The sequence below is a fragment of the Neophocaena asiaeorientalis genome, unplaced genomic scaffold (genome assembly GCF_003031525.2).
Source record: "Neophocaena asiaeorientalis asiaeorientalis breed wild unplaced genomic scaffold, Neophocaena_asiaeorientalis_V1.1 scaffold961, whole genome shotgun sequence".
In the NCBI taxonomy this organism is placed as follows: Eukaryota; Metazoa; Chordata; class Mammalia; order Artiodactyla; family Phocoenidae; genus Neophocaena; species Neophocaena asiaeorientalis.
In genome coordinates, this window is record NW_020173916.1 from 809,367 (window position 1) to 828,525 (window position 19,159).

At 40.7% G+C, this 19,159-nt stretch overlaps 1 protein-coding gene across 1 annotated transcript in view; it reads left to right on the plus strand.

Moving 5' to 3' along the window:
• Window positions 1–19,159, plus strand: part of FGF13 (fibroblast growth factor 13) — a 67,338-nt gene that overhangs the window by 39,628 nt on the left and 8,551 nt on the right. The gene's annotated exons all lie outside the window — the stretch shown is intronic.

Below are 19,159 nucleotides of genomic sequence, written 5' to 3' on the forward strand. Positions count from 1 at the left end.
GGGTGCAACATTTAAGGGACCTAAATGGGACTAGTAGACTGTCAAATAACAAAGAATACCAGAGAGACAGGTGACTCACAGAAGATGCTGTGGGACTTTCTGTAGGGCTTCCCCACCGTGACTCTGAAATAACTAGTTTCAGCTGCAACGATTTGGTGAAGTACAAAGCACTGAAAATATAGAACAGAGTGTGTGCACGCCTCCCCCTCCCCCCCCACTCCAGCTCTTATTTCTCATATAAATTTGGATTTTAGATAGTTTGCCAGTTTGCTTTTTAATAAGTGAAACATGTGCTGGTTTATTTGCATGTCTGTGGCTAAGGTTATCCGCAACCATATGTCCATTCATTTACTATATGCTTACATATTGGAGAGTGAGGGAGAGTAGTTAAGGATGACTCATTTGGGACTAGATACAGAATGCGAATGTAACTCAAATATTGCCATTCTCAAGATTTTAATGGATGTCTCTGCCCAAGGCCTGAGCTTGGAAACAACTTTCCTGGTTTCTAGTGTGGATTTACTGTGTACTCGTTCATGAAGGGCATCAGCTGCTGTGTAGATTTTGTTCCTTAAGGCTCATCAGTCAACCTTCAACTATCTGTGTATAAATAATCAAGGTAATGTTAACTACTTTACGGATTTTGTTGAGCAGTCAGGCTCAGAATTGATTAGAAGCAACTAGGACATGGAAAATTGTGGTTTGTACATGTAGAAAATTTTAAATTCCATGCTATTTCAGCCTTAGACTTCCCAGTTCTTCCTCCGTATCTAAGGAGGCTCAGAAAATACACAATCATTTTAATATTCACCTAAGCAAAATATAATTAGGAAGACAGACTTCTGCCCTGAACACCATGTTGCCCAATACAGAATTCCAAGAACACATTTGAGGTCAATCTGTTCTCTTGAATAACTTACGCTGATTTTTTTTTCTTTCCATTAGTCCAGAATCTGGCTTTGGGGAGTGGGGGAGGAGCTGGTCCTGTCCAAGCTGAAGCTCCTTAGAAAGCACGGGTAGTTTAGAAACCCTAAATATGGCTTTGGAGCAGACGATGAAAAAGGAAATGTGAAAGCCGAGAGCCTTCTGGAGCAAAGGGACCCTCCAACTATCTTGTCTGTCAGCTGCCTGGTGACAGCGCCCGGCAACTACTCAGCGGCCATCAGAGTCTCTGCCCCATAGCCCATGCATTCCTCTGGACTGTGGATGGAAGCTCGCTAAAAGCCATTCTCTCCTTCTTAATGATCATCCACTAGTAAGGCGTGGGCGTGTTTTTTCATTGCAGAGTAGATTAGAAACAATCAGCAAATGGAAAACTGAAGAGGCCCTTGCTGCTTTTAGTGTTCAGAAGCAACTTCTGAACGGAATCCAAATGTTTTCAGAGTCAGACGTGCCATTTTACCTGAATTACATTTTATTCCTCTGTCACGGAGACATGCTTTACTCTACCTAAAAGTGGGAATTTCCTGGACAGGAAGATTTCAGTATGTGTATTGCTGATTGCTGCGATTTATTTTTGGATAATGCTTTTTAGAAAGCATTATTTAGTAAGCTAATTTTTTCGTGCTGAACAATATATAAATTAAAATCATGGTTAAAGCATATTCCAAAGGCGTCTTTTCATTCAGCAAGAATATGGAACCGTATTGACAGCTACTGAGACAGTTTAATCATTCATTGTTAACTGGGAACGTTTTCCGTTTTATTGTTGTACTTGTCATTGCCTATCACTGTACTTTTGTGTAAAAAGGAACTGTTTCATAGGAAAAAATAATAAAATTAAAAGGACAATGGATCTGATTTTGTCAGAGCTCAGGAAGTCAATCATTCAGTGCCAGGCCTATAGAAATCAGGAACATCATTAGGACCTCATGAATTTCAACGTGAGTAACGTGGAATTTTTTGTATTTCTCACATAGACTCGGATGAGGCTTTATGTAAGTGCAAATTCCCTCATTTCTTATAGTGAAGCTTTGTTTATTTGCATCTTATCCTACTTCCTCCAGAGAGAAGCAAAACTTGGTTAATATACAAGTTAGAATTTTTACTGAAGATTGTGTTTTCTTCTTCCCAAAGACTAAGGTGATAACGATGGTTCAAAGCACCTGATGAAATTTGCATCACATTTAAAGAACTAGTGTTTAGCGAGAGAGATTTTGTCATGAACATCTTCACAGCTTGATTCTATTTCTCATTATATCCCAGTTATCGAATCAAATAAAATGAAACCATTCCTACAGAACGAAACACGTGAAAATGGCAAACTACCCGTGAACGTGAATAAAGAAGTATCCATCTTTATTCCTATATCTTTATCTCACCGAATCTAGCAGTTCTTTCCCTCTCTCATTTTTTTTAACTAAAGTAATCATAGGCAGATAAATTAAATTACTATCTAATATTATTGCTGAAACAGAAGGCTATATGAGGAACAAGGAAGACTTCCCGACAGAATCATGCTGCCTCCTGGACTCCTGGGTATGGAAAGCATCTAATACGGTAAAGTAACGCGGCTGCAGTAACATCACCAGAGTTCACAGTGAAATATTTTCATTCATCCCCACTGGGGCTCCAGAGTGCTGAGTGGACTCAGCATCGGAGCTTGGAAAGCTAGAGCCTTACTTCGTTGTAGGTCTCTCAGTAAAGAAGAGAATCACAGTTCAGATTTATGGAATAGGTACAAAGCAAATCACTATTCTGCGTCCACAAATGCCAATTCTAGAGGAACACCAAGCATCTGACAGGGTGAGACTTGAGGGTTATACTGCTAATAAACTTTCCCAAGCTCTTATTTATTCAGTGTGCAACAGAAAGAGAAGGCTGAGTAAGACAGCTCTGATAGAGATTGGGGCAAGAAGGGAAAATGACATATACTAGCCAAGCAATCACGCAGTTTGGGTCTCTTGTTATCCACTTACCAGCTCTGATTCCTCCAGAAAATCAGTAGTAGTGGTAATAGACTTCTGGAAAGAACACAGTGTATATTGTCTAAAGGAGCAGAACTCCTCAGATGTCTTTCTGTTGGATCCTTGGACTGTACAAGATGGTCTTTGGTGCAGAAATTATTCTTCTCAGTTATATTTTTGTTGGGTGAATACTAAAGTGAGCATGTATTCCCTATGTAACTCCTGCAAATATAATAAATTGCAAATCACGTATTCTAAAAATGAAAAATATCTTACATAGATAGAGCGGCATTCAAATAGAATGTATTCCATAGAGTACTTCTAGGAAGGGCACTCCAAATCATTGGCTTGCCTTGCTAGACAAGGTGTAAATTATTTAAACAAAATATACAGATGGATTAACAAAAGATTATAAGGCTGCCATCACTTATTTGCAACCCAAAGGATTTTCAGGGAAGGCTATACCATTTCACTTTTAAAGGAGTGGGTTCTAACAATGATTTCCTTTGACAGATTAAATTGGAAATCCAGTTAATTTTATTTCCCCTGACCAATGATGAGTTAATAATCTATGTGATACCTTTGTTTAGACATGAATACTCCAAGTATACATTAAATTAACAAAAGTACATGGCTAATGGAAACAAGAAAGATGGTTATGTTTCCAATGTTTGTTTTACATTTAATTTTTAAAAAATCACTCTGTGGAACCTTTTTAGGTCATTGATTTAGAAGGTATTAATGTGATGGTGAAGATCTGTCATTCTTTTTTTTTTTCAAGCCATTACTCATGTCCTTCATATTTCAGAAGGATTAGAGAGATAAGAAGACCAACTTTCAGGATTATATAAGATTGATAGAAAAAGCAAGCTGGTATTTCACCATCAGTTTGAGTTAAGATCCTATATTTCGCCTTATATCATTGAAGTGTGATGTGGGGCAGTTTCTTTCAATTTGAGGTATTTGTCAGAATATGCAGGAGATGAGGGCTTCCACTTTAAAACATAACTTCCTCTTTAAAGACGGTTATGTGAAAAACATCAAGCTGTAATTATATGGCTTTGTAGAAATAGTATTCATCACCCCTTAACGTATGAATGAGAAAGGTCAGTATCATACTTTCCATTATACAAATTGTGAAACCCAAGTTTCAAAGCATTTGCCAGACGTTAGTAAGAGTCTTAGTGAAATGGGGTGACAGAGCCCAGGATCCCTCCGCATTAGAACTCCTTGATCTAAAAGAATGTAACTGGACTTACAGAAGCTACTCCAGACCCTTGAATGCACAAACATTTTTCAGACAAACTGGAAAGTTCTTTTCTGTAATACTTCCGAAGAATGATAATTCTTCTATACCGGTCAACTGAATTCAAATTTGTCATAACTTTTGAATTATCTACCTAGCCAAAATAAATCAAAAATTTAATTTTAAAGGGACAGTTAGAATAATTGGATTAGCTAGGTGCTTTCATTTAAGTAGCCGTACGAAAGGAAAGAAGATTTTCAAGGATTAGTTTCCCACATGTGCTGTGCGCCTTAGCTGATGGCTGTTGTAGTGAAGGCGATTTCTGCTCCTAATTGCTGGTTGTATTTGGTCACACCTTTCTTTAAAGGAATCTTGTCCGTTTCGACAGGCTCACGCTTTTTGCTCATTCTGAAAATGACTTGGGAAAATTACTTGAGTGCAAATGGAACTTATTTCGCAGTCTGTACTTTCATGCTGATACTCAAGAAAATAAACCAACCAGTTAAACATAATAAATACCTTACTCTCAGCTCACTTTAAAAATCTGAAGCAAATCAATAAGGTGAGATCTTCACTAGACTCCTCTGCTGTCTTCTCTAGTAATTGAGGAGGAAACAGAATCGTCAAAAGCCTGGGGTCATCAAATATTTCAGGTTGTGATTGGTGGCATCAGAGCAGTAATCATGGTGGGGGCTGGTGATTTCTTTCAGCAGGTGAAATACTGGAAAATAAACTGGATTTCTGTTGTGAATTCCCAGAGTAAGCCTCCATAAAGCCCAGTCATCAGTAAAAGATTTGATTTCTTTAAGCATATAGCCGTACCCATGAAGTGAAAAGTTGAGATAATAAAAAGTAAGCCATGTGACTCCAGCATCACACGCGATATCATCGTATAACATTGGGTCAAAGTTTTAAAATATTTTCAAATAGATTGTGCATACCCATGTGACTTGAGTGAAGGCTCCCGTTACTGGCTTTTTAGGGGTAAAGGCAAATGTCCATCTCTTACATGCTCACTCTGGTATGAAGTCAGTGCCTGCTAGAGATGAATCTGTGTTTGGTTCTAGTAAGATCATTGAAGAATATGGAGTGATTAATGTTACTTTAATAGTTGATGGAGTCACATAGACACCTAATCTGTCAGTTAGTGATTTTAATGGGTTGTGTTTATTCATAATAAATGCGACCCTTGGGCGTCAAAATTAAAGCCAGAGGTTCAATTAAATCTTTTCATTCCTTTCCAAGAATCTAGTATAGTACCCTGCCCATAGGCCATCCATGAACCTATGTCAATTAATTAGCTTTGTTTTTGCTGAGACTGATTTTCTGTAACTCCTAAAGACAAGGCTTCCTTCAAGGAGGACGCTATAAAGAAGTCATTTTACCAATAATAATTGGGCATCGAGCTCAGAGTGTACAGGGGTGATCTATGAAATGCCATCATTTCTGAAAAGCTTCAATAGGGGTCATTAAATACAACACTGTCAGTCAGGCTGCGGAAGTTAGGCCTTAACAATGCCTGTAGCTGGCACGTTCTTCCTTTCTGTATATGGCACGTCCATGGTTAAGATGCCTCACCATGTTCCCAAATGAGGATTTCCCAGCCGTCTCTGTTTCCCTGGACGTTGCGTCTGTCTTCTCTCCACCTGTCATTTGTTTCATACTTTAGTAATAGCTACGTGGAAGATTGAAGAGAAAGCTGTTTCCTTTCCTCCCACCATTTTTAAAACCATTTTTACCCTCCAGCATTAAGCTAGTGACCTGCTGGCGTCTGCCAGAAAACTTACTCAGGTTAGACCCATATACTTCTTTCTGGTGACGGGCACTGTGCAATCACTGGCTGTCACGAGAACCCCAAGGTGCTATGCTCCACCCTCCAACAAGCTCAGGTGAACTCCTTGCCAACCAAGAGAGAGGGCCACGGGATGCCTCTTGTTCTCTGTTGCTATCAGCTGTGGGAAGCCACTGCAGCCTAGAGAAAGCCTTCTTAGAAAACTTCCCAAGGCAACTCTGTTCTTTTTCCTCCCAGCACCTGTGGGATTTCCATATGGTATTTCCTCCTATTCCATAGGATAAGCCCCGTGCATGTTACTGAATGTCGGCCGTTTCTATTATCAAATATCCAGTGTTGTGACTGAGCCTATCTAGTGGCCCTCAGGATAAAATGGCTGTTAAACCTGGGTCTACCAAACTGCAACTCTTTCCCTGACTAGATAGCTTAACTGTGTGTCCTCCAAGATCCCATAGTGTACCATGATAACTCCTACTTCAATACTCACCTTGCCAACAGTACTTGCACATTTACCTCTCGTTTCTTTAACCAGACCGTAAATTCCGAAAGAGAAGAAAACAGCTATGTCTCGTCCACTTCTGTAGCCCTAGTGCTTAGCTTAGTGTCTCAACTTTTCATGCACGTAGTAGGTGTTCAATAAATGTTTGCTGAGTGAATGAATAAAGTATCCTAGGATCACAGGTATGACCCCCACGTGCGAGAGTGGCCCCAAAGAAGGTGTGCATTCTCCAGTTACACCCCCCAAACATAGGGTTAGCATAACAACGTATGTGCTGTGAACAGATGCAAAGCATTCATATTAGCAGTTGAGCTCCAAATGTTAACCTCAGGTTGGATGCAACATAATCATTACACTTTCATATTAATTACACATCCTTTGATTGGATACTAAATAATTATCCTTTCACGCCGTCATTATGTAATATCGATACTGATTGGCTAAAATCTGTTTAGGATAGCAGCCCCTAAAAGGCAGTTTCCCTCTCAAGTAACTATCACACACATAGATCAACCCTGGTAGCCCCTCCTTAGCACATCTTAACCCTTTCTCTCTTCACTTTTTCCACCTACTATTGACTGTCTCACCAAATTACACACCCAATCTCAGCTCCTCTTGTTTTACTTTAGCGGGTTAGTAAGATCCTGAATAAATGTTTCTTGCTCTCTTTTTTGAATCTTTAGTCCTTCTACTCCTTTCATAATAGATTCCTATAGTATATATATTTCCATCCATCCATCCATCCATCCATTCAAGCAATAGTCCACTGATTGCCTGACATTTGGCAAACACAGCCCCTGCCTTCTCTGAGCTTAGAGTCAAATGGAAGAAACAGACTTTGAACTGTTAATTACAATCAAGTGCCCACTCAAGGTCCCCTTTTCACTAATACCCGACCTCTCGCAGATGAAGAGTACCATGAACAGATCACCGTTGCAGCGCAGCATTGAACAGTAATTTTAGACGTCAGCATTAACAAAAAACAAAAAAGGCCTAGGAACTAGGATGTAGGCAAGAAGGTGCACTAGAAGGAGATGCATTTTTAGTAGTCACTAACCAAATTAAGCTCTTGGAATTCATTGCCTGGCAACAGGAGAAGCGGCTTCGCTCCTCAAAAGCTGAGAAAGAGCAGAGGAGTGGAAGAGCATATCCAGAGAAACCCCCCAGGGATTTCTTAGCCAGATGTTTACCAGCTGTTGTTTCAGTTCTTGAAGGGAGAGGATCCCAACCTCTGCTCGAAGGACGACTGGTTAAGGACAGAAAGAAAAACCGACTTTACCCCAAAAATGAGTTCACAGAATTTCAGTACCTGCCACCACCCCATTTTCAGAACCAAACGCCTAAAGCATCCCGAAGCAGATGTGATGCTGACCGCAGGCGTGAGTTGGTTGTCAGCCCCGCTCTGGTTCGCACAGGGGAGTGACACGACTTTGTTAGCAGCCAGCACTGCCCCGATGTTTCATTCAGGCACAGAGTAATTGTGCTTTACGTGAATGCCAGTGTCCTACAATAGTGCCCTTCGTTCCTGAATTTAAAACATTTGATTTAGAAAATTCTCTTCCTTATTATGGGCTAGGCAGCCTAGTCCAAATCTTAACCTATTTAATCCTCCCAACAACCCTATGAATAAAATTATTTTTCCCATTTTAAGGGTGAGGAAACTAAGGCCGGAGGTTACAGTACTTGCCCAAAGTTATCCGGTTAGACAGACCTGGGTTCTAATTTGTGCTCGGCCACTGTCTGACTTGAAAACCTATTTTCTCAACCAGTGCGCAAAGTTGCCTTAATATAGAACATAAAATGAAGAAGAGAGTGGAAAGTACGACAGTTCTGGGCTGCTATTTGCCATTAGCCTTTAGTTAGGACTGTTTATCTACTTTTCCTTTTCCCCGTGTGTCAAAATCGACAGGCCAAGACGTTTGATTGAAGTGAGCATATCTTACAAACCAGTTTCCATGAAAAGAACAACTAGAGGCCTAATATGCATGTTGCTTTATTTTATAAGGTTCCAGTATCTAGTCCATTAGTTTATATCCAAAAGAGACTATCTCACAGGGAATACAGCCAAACCTCTTCATTACACCTGGATCAGGGCCCTGAACCTCTACTACTGGCAGAACCATCCCAGGCATTTGGTTAGATAAAGTTCCTTCTGGGTCCATATTAAGCAAGGCACTTGTCTCCTGTAATCATCCAGTGAGTGCAGTAGTGGTAAGGTTTGCATTTATTGCTGTTGACAAATGTAAATGTTTATTTATGCAAAGTGTATTCACAATTAAACCATTCTTTTTTCTTTCTCCTTCACTGTGCTTCCTTCCAAATTATTCCTTTCTCTAAACAACATCTAAAGTGTGGCACTGAAGTGGTTTTTGTATCTCATTGTACTTAATTAGCAAGTTGTGGCATTTATCTCTTCTTTAACATCCCTCTTTCTTTAAAAATCGTTATCTTTGTTTCGGTAAGTGGAAGACGAAATGTGGTCCACGGCAAGGAAATGAGATGTGAACCCTTCTACACTGCATCTGTTCAGCCTGAGGTGCCTGTGCTCTACACGGGGCAATGTAAGCACAAGTCATATCAGGCATTAAACCCCCATGAAAAACACATAGAGTGAAGCACTAGGGCCCTAGCTAAACTCTTCTTGATATTTTAGTGTTTTAATCTTTATTTAATGTCTTTTAATGAAATCATCAAAAATAATAGCATCTTCTTGGGAAAGACGTATTCTTCATTTATTCTTTTGTTCAGTACAATGAACTGACATTTCTAATATGTTGAGGAGAAGATTTCACTTTCATATGTTACAAGATAAGCCCTTGAAATTTACTAGCCATCAGGATTTGCTGCTTTCAATGATTAATTACCTGTTGGCATACTTTTCAAAGGTATTATTCTCTTTAGCTATTTCCTTTCATCTTGACCTACCATTTTTTATGAATAGCCTTTCATGTATAGTTCAAAAGAATGTTAGTAAAGGTTTATTTTGTTTCTCCGGGTAGAGTTGCTGGTTTACAATTATAATGCAGTTCATAACCACAGTGAAAATGAACGCCCCAATAACTGTACCTCAAAGGAGCCAAAATATCATTTTATGACAAACTAATTCTTTAATACTTATGCAGAGACCTTAATAATCTGGACCGACTTGTCCCTTCAATTTATCACGTCACCAGAATTCACCCGTCTATTCATTCAGCAAATTTTTACGGCGTGAATACAGAGCTTGAGGCGCTGTTCCAAGTACTGGAATACAACAATGGACAGAATATAGTCCCTGTCCTCGTGGAGCTTATGTTCTAGAGCGGGTAGACAGAAGTAGATATAAACAAATTCATACATAATTTGCTTTGGAGAAGAAACAAGCAGGGTTAGGGGGACAGGGCATGCTGAGAGATAGGGGCAGCTTTCATATAGGGTGGTCAGGGAAAGCCTCTCTGTTAAGGTGGCATTTGATGGACAGGAAGGAAGGGTTCAGGTGGACATCTAAAGGAAAAAAATTCTAGACAGAGGTATCAGCAAATTCAAAAGCCCTTAAGTGAGAATATGGTTGGCATGTTCAAGGGACAAGCTAGGAAGCCAGTGTAACTGACATAAAGTGAAAGAAAAAAAAAGGGGCAAGTGAGAGACTAGAATAGAGAAGTATCAATAACTGGGATCAGATAACATATGATCTTATTGTCCAAGGTAAGGACTTTGCTTTTGATTCCTGAGAAGGGAAGCCATTGGAGGGTGTTGAGTAGAGGAGCGACAGGATTTGCCTCATGTGGTAAATTATTGTTTTACTACAAGGGTGGCTTTTATGGCACTAGTGGCCACTTACGCAGTCAATGTCAATTAGAGGATGCTATCGAGGAATCTGCGGTCTCCCCCAGCCCTCATGGACTTCGCTTTGTTCTGCAGCTGCAGAATAAACATCGTGGGCATTTGCTCCATGGGTCACAATGCAGTTGACAAGAACGTGTCATTAGCCCAGTCCATCCATACTGCAAGGAGGAAAAAAAACGAGTACATTCCTTCAACTCAGGCATCAGCAGTGCAGGAAAAACAACTCCTACTGAAGTGAGTCAGTAGCATCTTCATAAATGAAAGCAAGCTTTAATGCCTTAAATGATGGCTCAGTGGCCTCAAGGAAGTAACGCACCTTCCTGAGCAGCTAATTTACTACCAGGCTGTGACTCAGGCTCAGGGAAAATCGAACCTATTATTGCTCACTCAAGATACAGTAAGCGACTTTGGATAAACATTAAGACTATTTAAAAGAACAGAGAGTTAATGTTGCTAAGAAGACAAAATGTGATCTGCAGCAGTTCTCACACCGACTCTGTGTTTACGTCTGTCCTTTAGTGACGGGTTGCTGTGTATACGCCCATCTCTGCTCTCTCACTGGAACCGCACCGGTAATTCGATGCGTTGGCGCAAAGTTAAACACCGAAGTTCTGATGGCGTCACATCCGTTTGATTTGCCCCCTCCTGGTTCTTTGTAACGCTAGAAAATTAGCAAAGTCCCTGACAACTGGGCATGGCCTATGGAGTCACCCCCAAAGCTCTGAGATTTGAAACTCTGTTAGTGTTCACTCAAAGGAGTATTCGTACTGTCTTTTATTCCGGTCACTTAACTCCAGCCCCCCCCCCGTTCATGCCTTTTCCCTATGATTTTCTGCAAATGTCTGGCTTCTGAAAACATTCTTTCAATAAATCAGAATTGCAGAAAGTATAACTTCAGCGACACCAAAGTGTGTTTACGGCATACTGTTGCTGGTGATTGGAGTACTAGTAACCTCGCCGTGCAGGACAGTGATTTAACAATGGAGCCTTATTATCTTATATTGGCAGATGGTGTACAGTATCACTTGCAGTTAGTTACTATGATTAAATTAACTCGAGTTTGGCTAGTCATAGAATGTACGGGTTCTATGTTCCTTTAGGTAATATCACAGTGGCAACTTTGATCATTCTCACGTGATTCTGAAGGATTTGTTCTTAGGTCTCAACATAAGCTATTACCATTCTAATCTATACCTTGACCTGGGATGGTCATACTTTTTCAGAGATTGGTAAATGCTTAGCTGCTGCTGCTGCTGACAGAACACTTAACTGTAACAGATGAGACTACTAAATGAATCCTTTGCAAATGGAATAAATGCTCAATCAGGTTATCGTAGTGGGAAGATATTCACCCACAGTAGGTCTGTATCTTGCTTGGCCACAATAGACTGTGGAACTCAATTTTGGTCTGTTGTCTCTCACCGTAAGGACACACTTGGGGGCATTGCATGAGTTCTGGCTGCAGCTTGGGAAGTGCTCTTTGGACAGCTCTTGGGGGACAGCAGCTGCTCTCCCCAGAGTGCTAAAGCACCATGAGTATCGGCATCTAGTTTAGGAAAAATGGTGCATGTGATAGGCACTCAAAAAATCTTTGTTGACTTGAAGGCATATAACCCCCATAATTATGTAAGATAATTGGTCTTCATAAGTCAACCAGAGATGATACTGCACGTTCTGCAAAATAATAAACATTATATAAAGATGTTGTTCAGAGAAGCTCTGATTCACTAGGCGAATCATACTTTGGGATTCTGTACACAAACCGATTCCTTTCCAGGGCCAGAAGTTTTACCTGCTTTACCTGGAGAACAGTATCGAGTAGCTAGGCTCATGTGAACGTCGTTTGATATGAACCAGCACATGTAATTGAACGTCTTCTATCCTTCCCCGAACAATTGGCATTTGAGAGTCAACCAAAGGACAAGGCTGGGCTTTCTCCAGGGGTGAGCTTCAGAGCAGAGAGGAGGTGGATCCAGGACAGGCCCAAATTGGATGCTGAACCCATACAACCCTCTCCCAGGAGACATAACTTGGGCAGAAAAGGAAAAGGATGTACATCTGGTACACCCTATCTCCCTTCCAGTCATCAACTGTTTATTGTAGTCGGAAGTCAGCATTTAACCCGTTCTGCCTGAAGCTCAGTGAGGGAGTTTCATCCTGAGGACTGTGATCTCGCTGAAGGGCCAACTCCTTCTCTCTCTCTTGGGGAAGGAGTGTCATTTGCACCCTCCTGATGCAGGGGGCTATAGTAGGCACCCTCGTGTGGCAACATCCCAAATGTGTTCTCTCTGCGGGTTAAAGAAAGAGAAGCAATCCAACTGCTGATGTAATTCATGAATAGATGATGCAGCTTCTAATGACTTGGTGATACGATTTATCATGTCCCAATCACGTGCACGTAGAAGAACCTATGTATGGAATCGATAGGAGCCATAAAACTAAATCCAAATATATTGTGACCATTTAAGGTTTTAGCCCCCTTGATTATCTTTAAAGTAATATATACAGCAGACTTGCCAGTATAGATTTTTCATCACCAGCCGTCTGGTATAAATTAGTGTGAGATAAATAATTTAGCTTCCTTCTGTTCAGATACGATTTCATTACCCTCTTCCTCGATACTGTGAAAAGTCTTCAGAAATAATCAATTGTAAAGTGCTTTTGCATCCCAGCCGAAGCTGAGCCTGGAGGTTCCTAGCACGCTGACATTTGACTCTTTTTCCTCCATGTGCTGTGAAAGGAAGAGGTGCCGATTATTAGCAAGTGGCCCCCAGAGAATTGCATACCCGGGGGCAGCCCCTGCTAAGTCACAGCGCGTGGAACCATGACATGAGGCTGCTCGGTTGTTCCAGAAGCGCAAGGCGTTTGTTTGAATTAAAATATATAAAATATATAATATAAAAATATATATATATATTATCTCTAATCACAGTGACTATCCCAGCTTCCGAAGCACACTGATTGGTTTGGAGGAGATATTTTTCCATTCATAAGAAACAATCTCTGCTCCTTTTGGTCCTGGCCTTATTTCTCCAGTCTGGCTGGTTTGGAGGAATCTTATGCTAAAGTTGTAGGAACACATGTGCGCGATTGTGGAGGGCTTGAACACCAGGCCAGGGAGTTTGGATTTTTATCCTGTAGGCAGCAGGGAGCCCTTAAAAGATTTTGAACAGGAGGAATGTAAAAAATAGGACCTGATTTGGATGCGTGTTTAGTATAAAAGTGCAATGATAAGATATATTAAGGGGGTGTTATGGTTCTGTTCACAGCATGGATATAACTGGGGAATTCATCTCTACTAGCTTTCTAGTTCAGCTTTTACAGCATGCAAATTTTCAGGGCCAGCTGTAAGAGCTTGATGGTAAAAGAACAAAGTAAGAATTGATAATGTGAATATAATTGTAAAGAGAGGGATTTTAGTGGTCAAGATCACTGGTAACACAGAATAATAAGCATTTTAAAGGGTGACTGTAGAATTATTTGTTATTTTGTTGGAGTTCTTTGAAGTCACTTCTATGCTATATAATTACCTTAAGTTTTAAGTGTTCCCTGCAGGGATAATTTATGTATTTTGCATTCTCGTGCAAATGCTTTAACAGTCTACACTGTTGAAAATGGAAGCTGAAAATTATTGCAAACAGGTCATGGTTGTGCAAAGCTTATGAAGTGTTAATCATTTTGATATATCCTCGGAGTTTATATTATATTCTTGCATTGTGTTTTCAAACTCCGGTAATACTTAAGGTAACAAATATTTGAAAATTGAAATTGCATATTTTGATAAAGAACTGTAATTTGCCTATCTCAAAATTGAATGTCATCAAAACCCTTTAAAAAATTAATCTAAAAATGTTGCGGTATTTCAGGAAATCTAGAACAGACCCAATTTAATTTAAACTAAGCTATCAAAAGCTCATTTATGAATTGTAGCTGGATACTCGGCCTAAACACTCCTGTAAAGCATTGCGTTCTTAGAATTCAGGCTTCCCTGCAGTGGTTTCTCCCTGACCATGATATCAGGTGATGCTTATAATAAACGGCATCACAGGTGACCACAGTTTGGTCATAAACAGGGAACCGTTGTCTTGTTTACTGCACCATAGCTACACATCTGAGCATTACATTCCTCTTATGAAAATATAATTCACTTTATGATAGCAACGTTCATCTTTCAAAGTATCTTATTTTAATGAACTTTGCACTCATCCTGAGTTTCTCGAAAGACCTGGATTCCCTTTTTTTCTTTCAGAGATGGATGTACATTACATATAGGAAAATCTCTGGGAAGAAATGTGTTTATTCGTTTATCAGGCTCCTCTATAGATACTAACAGAAGAACAACCTGCCCTAGGTGGCTTCTCAGATTTTACCCTGAGGTCTGAGCACAGCTGGGAATCGGGACAGGAAACAGATTTTCTCCAACAAGTGAGATGGCTCACTTTCCCACCTTCCCCCTTGTACGGGGTGGGGAATAGCAGGCATTTCTCAAAGGCCACAGGATTACAGAATTGGGAAAAAGAAGAAATCATCGCATGGACTTTCTCTGCGTTCACTTCTTGTTCTCTTTTTGTCTGCCACCCCCGTCTGTCAGTCTGTCTGTCTCTATTGCGAGCGTACGCACGCATGCAGGACTCTGACCGGTTACCCACCTCTGTGCCTAGTTTCAGTAAAATTGCTCTGGCGTCATCCCCTAAAAACTCTGAGTGTAGAGAGGTCCCTGAAAAGAAAAAAAAAAAAACAACCCAAGTGTGCTGAGATTCAGAGATGAGTATTTTGCAGTAGAAGAATGAAGTTTTCATGGCATGAGCTAGGAGAATGTTCCATGGACACATTTACTTAAGATCCATGGGAAGCTGCCTGGCCTGGTGGAGAAGCCGGTGGCAGACAGGCTGGCGGGCTTGGCTTGTGCTTTGAGTTAAAGCTCTTCCTTCTTTCTGCAGCCCAGGGCCAGTTAGCACTGCTGGGTCCTCGGTGTTTTTCAGCCCTTAGAGATCAGGTTGCCTTAAAATAAGGGCCTCTCGCGTGTCAACAGCAGCTACCTTAAACAGATTTCAGCTTCCTCTGGAAGGAGCTGCTTCCCTGCTCTGGATTCATTCTCTAAAAGAAAGTGTGAAAGCCAGATTCCAGTATATTAATATCTCTGGTTTCATTTCTTCAACTGTTAAAAAAAAAAAAAGGTCCACCAAATCCATTGTAATCATTACCTTTCTTATCATCATCATTATTAAACTGTCCCTTATCTCATTCGAATGCCAAAACTGTTTAAGCAGTTGTAGAAAACTTTAAAAGTAGGCACTGCTTAAACATAAGGTACTATTAGATTTTTCGGTATTGTTATTAGTAACCTGCATTATGAAAGTAGAACTAGCAAAACACTGGTTTAGAACAAAAGAAATGAGATAATGTTGTACTTTTGTGGCATTAAAATGAGACATGTAGATGTCATTTGGGCCATTAATACTGGATTAGTTCACAGATCTCTTTAAGATCATGTGGGTTCACTGATACACATTGCAGTAATTCCAATTTTAGAATCCTAGGATATCTTAAGCCCCATATTAAGAGCTCATGTATTGTTACCCTTGCATAGGAATCACTAACGAAAGCAATCCTCACCCATACAGTTAATGTGTAACATGAACCTCTCTGTGAACTGGAAAGGTGCTTCTCTACTCCGTTTGTTCGCACTGATAACCACTAGTTTTCATACCAGTTTCAAGTTGGGAGGACGCTGCATTCTCCTTGCTGTCACGTGAACAGAAAATTAAGTGAAGGCAAGGGATCCCACAGTCTGTGAGCACCAACACATACACTAGCTGCTTTCCGTGCTCCCCTGCAGTCCTCCCTGGGAGGCACGTGATGCTATTCTCCTCTTAGAGATGCAAGATCAGAGCCCAGGTAAATTGCCCAAAGTCAGAAATCTGGAAGGTGGAAGAGGCAGGTTTGAACAGAGCTCTTTGGTGTTCAGAGAGCCAGGGCACACGAATAGGAGGAAGGGCGGCTGAACCGTCAGCCAATGTTGGAACTGTCCGTTGAGAAGAGAATTGACATCACAGCTCTTGTCTACACAGTGACTGTTTGGGTGAAAAGGCACACTTGCAGTTGAGTTCATAAGGGAATGGCTTGTTAAGGGCTTCTTTCCTGTGGCTTTTTCACTTGTGAGGTGGTAGAACTCCTCTCTCAGGCCATTCTGAAGCTGGTACAGAGGCCTGCTGTCGAGATTAAGTCAGATCGTTAGATACGCAAAGGGGCCTAGGCTCCCGGGGCAAGGAGTAGTTGAGAATGAATTCTTCCATTTGAGTCTTAACTTAATGAACTGACTACCCCTGAGTACTACTCAGACTCATGGTAAGTGACTGTCGCAAGCTTCCTTTCATTAGCTCATTTCAAGGGGCAAATGTTAGTGGAAATGTGCTCTCTACGTAGAAATAGGACTCTGTAAGATTTCCTATCCCCAGAAGTCATTTGCAGGTGTTATGTGATGTGGCAGTCCAATAGCCCTCTACGACGTCTTTCTCATCCTTGGTTTATAGATGAGGCCTTTGCACCCTGCCCTGTGATTCCAGGTTTTCTGGTTTGCAGTGCAAAGCAGGCATTAGTGATTTCCTTCTGAGCAGTGGCATTGCTTTCCTCCCTGTGCAAGAGAAAAAATAAGAAGTCTTCTTTGAAAGTCTTTGACAAAGTAGACTCCTGGCAATTGTAAATGACTCTCTTCTACAGAGACAGACCCTATCAAATCTAACACAACCGCTATCCAGTACAAATCAGAATTACCACCTTCACAATTGCCTGCAGTACTAGAACAAGCTATGCACCCACGTGGGTATGGTTTTATTTTTAATAGGCCACCTACCTTGCCAGAGTTTTTTCAATTGATCTACGCAGAAAGAACCTTTCTCCTTTACATGACAGTTTGTTGGATGTCTAGGAAAAGTTTTCAGAGTTCCCAGGCTTTGAATTTTTGGACAGGAGCTTGGAAGAGCTATTTAAAAGGATACAGCCTACTAAGTTTATTCTCTCACTGACTATAAATATTCCCAAAGTCATTCTCTTGCCGATGGGCTTAGATCCCCCTGTGAAGTTATTATACAGAAGAATCTTGCCACAAATTAGAAAGCTTCACAGTAATGGAGAATAGTTAGCTAATGGTCACAGATTAATTCCAGTAACCAGCCAAAAGACAGGAAAGTTTATTTTTAGAAATCATATCTGATATTTGGTTCCCCTTTCAAAGCACATAGGTCAGCCCTGCTTATAAGAAAAGCCAACACCACGAGTTAATACACATAATAGACAAAGTTGGAGAGAATTACTCACTTCAGAGAATTGTTCTTTGGCTGAAAAAAAATGCTTTTCCACAGATTTTTGTTCAACAGCAAGATTTAATCTAGTAAGATTAAAAAAATAATATGATGGCCACAGCCTCTGTAGCATATCTTATGTAAAATGAAATCCATCTTCTGCTAATTGGATTCTTAACCAATCTGTATTCTTCCACAAGGCTTGGGTCAGACTGACACTGCCTTGGGCCAATTATACAGCCCTGGAGACATATGGCCTGTCCCTCTGCTTCGTCACAAGTCTCGGCAAGTTACTTCCATTTCAGAATGTATCTGCAGACCAGGTTTGGAGCTGAGTGAGGCCTTAGGATCATGTACTTTTTTATCACAACAAAAATCACCCCTCTTAGCCTCTGTAAGGGATATGGTGTTTTTGTTTTGTCTCCTGCTTTATTGTAGCTTATCTCAGTGTATTTTATAAAACAGATTGTAAAATTTGACATTGCATGAGACTGCTCTACAGAGATGTATGACAATCCAGAACAAGCCAATGCAAAGGACTCAATGAAACCCAGGGCTAAAATGTGGTCATATCTGCATCCTAATTCTGTTTTAAATAGGGCATCGGTTGACAAACTCATTAACTTTTGGGGTTTTTTTCATTTCTTGTTTGGGAAGAGTTGAGAAAAAGCAATACTCCGCTACCCTATTTTGTGGGCTCAACATAAGGTAAATGAAAATGTCTGTTAGATGTCTTGGAATACAAAACTGCTACCAAGAAGTTTCACTATAACCACATGAGGAGAAATAGTCCCATGTGCATATTCTTAATTATAATGTGTTTCTCTACAAGTGGTTGCCAGTTAGCATGGGTACTTTGAAGTCATTCTGTGGCACGGTATTTGACGAAGCCCGTTCTTCAGCACTTCATTTGTTTAGTGCTGTGGCTCGAAGCACTGCAGCCTTTTCAGCCGACTGCGGACCAAAATGACAAATGGAAGGAAGCGAAACAGTTTTCGGGGAACCAGGCCTGGAGGAGAACACTGAGTGTCTTTCATGTGCAGTCCTAATTTTTGGCGGAATTTATCTCCTTCCATGTTAATAAAACACAGATGGGCAGATGCTTTCTTTAGAAATTGATTCCAGGGTGAAAAGAACTTCGAAAAGAAGAGAGAATTTATTTATTTTGCCTTGGTTTTCTGGGCATGTATTATCAGAGTAATCCCACGTTTCATGTGTATGGAGCTTTACAATTTTCAGAGCTTCTTTCACATACATCATCTCATTGGCTCCTCGTCCATCCTGTAAGGTCAGGTGTTCCCCCCCGCCCCCGCCCTGCGCCATTTTACAAAAATCAAGTTAATAGAATTTAGTTGCAGTGTCTGCTATTTGCGGACCCAAAGACCAAGAATATCAGTCTAATGCTTATATCTTGGTTACCAGGAAATCTCTTTATTTTGCAGCTCCAGCATCAGTTTTGTCTTTATTGGTCCCCCTTCTCTTCCTCCCTCTCCACCTCCCTCCCTCCATCCTTCCCTTCCACCCCTCCCTCGCTCCTCCCTCTCTCCCTCCCTCTCCAGTTTTTTAAATTGAATTTACCTGTAGACTGCT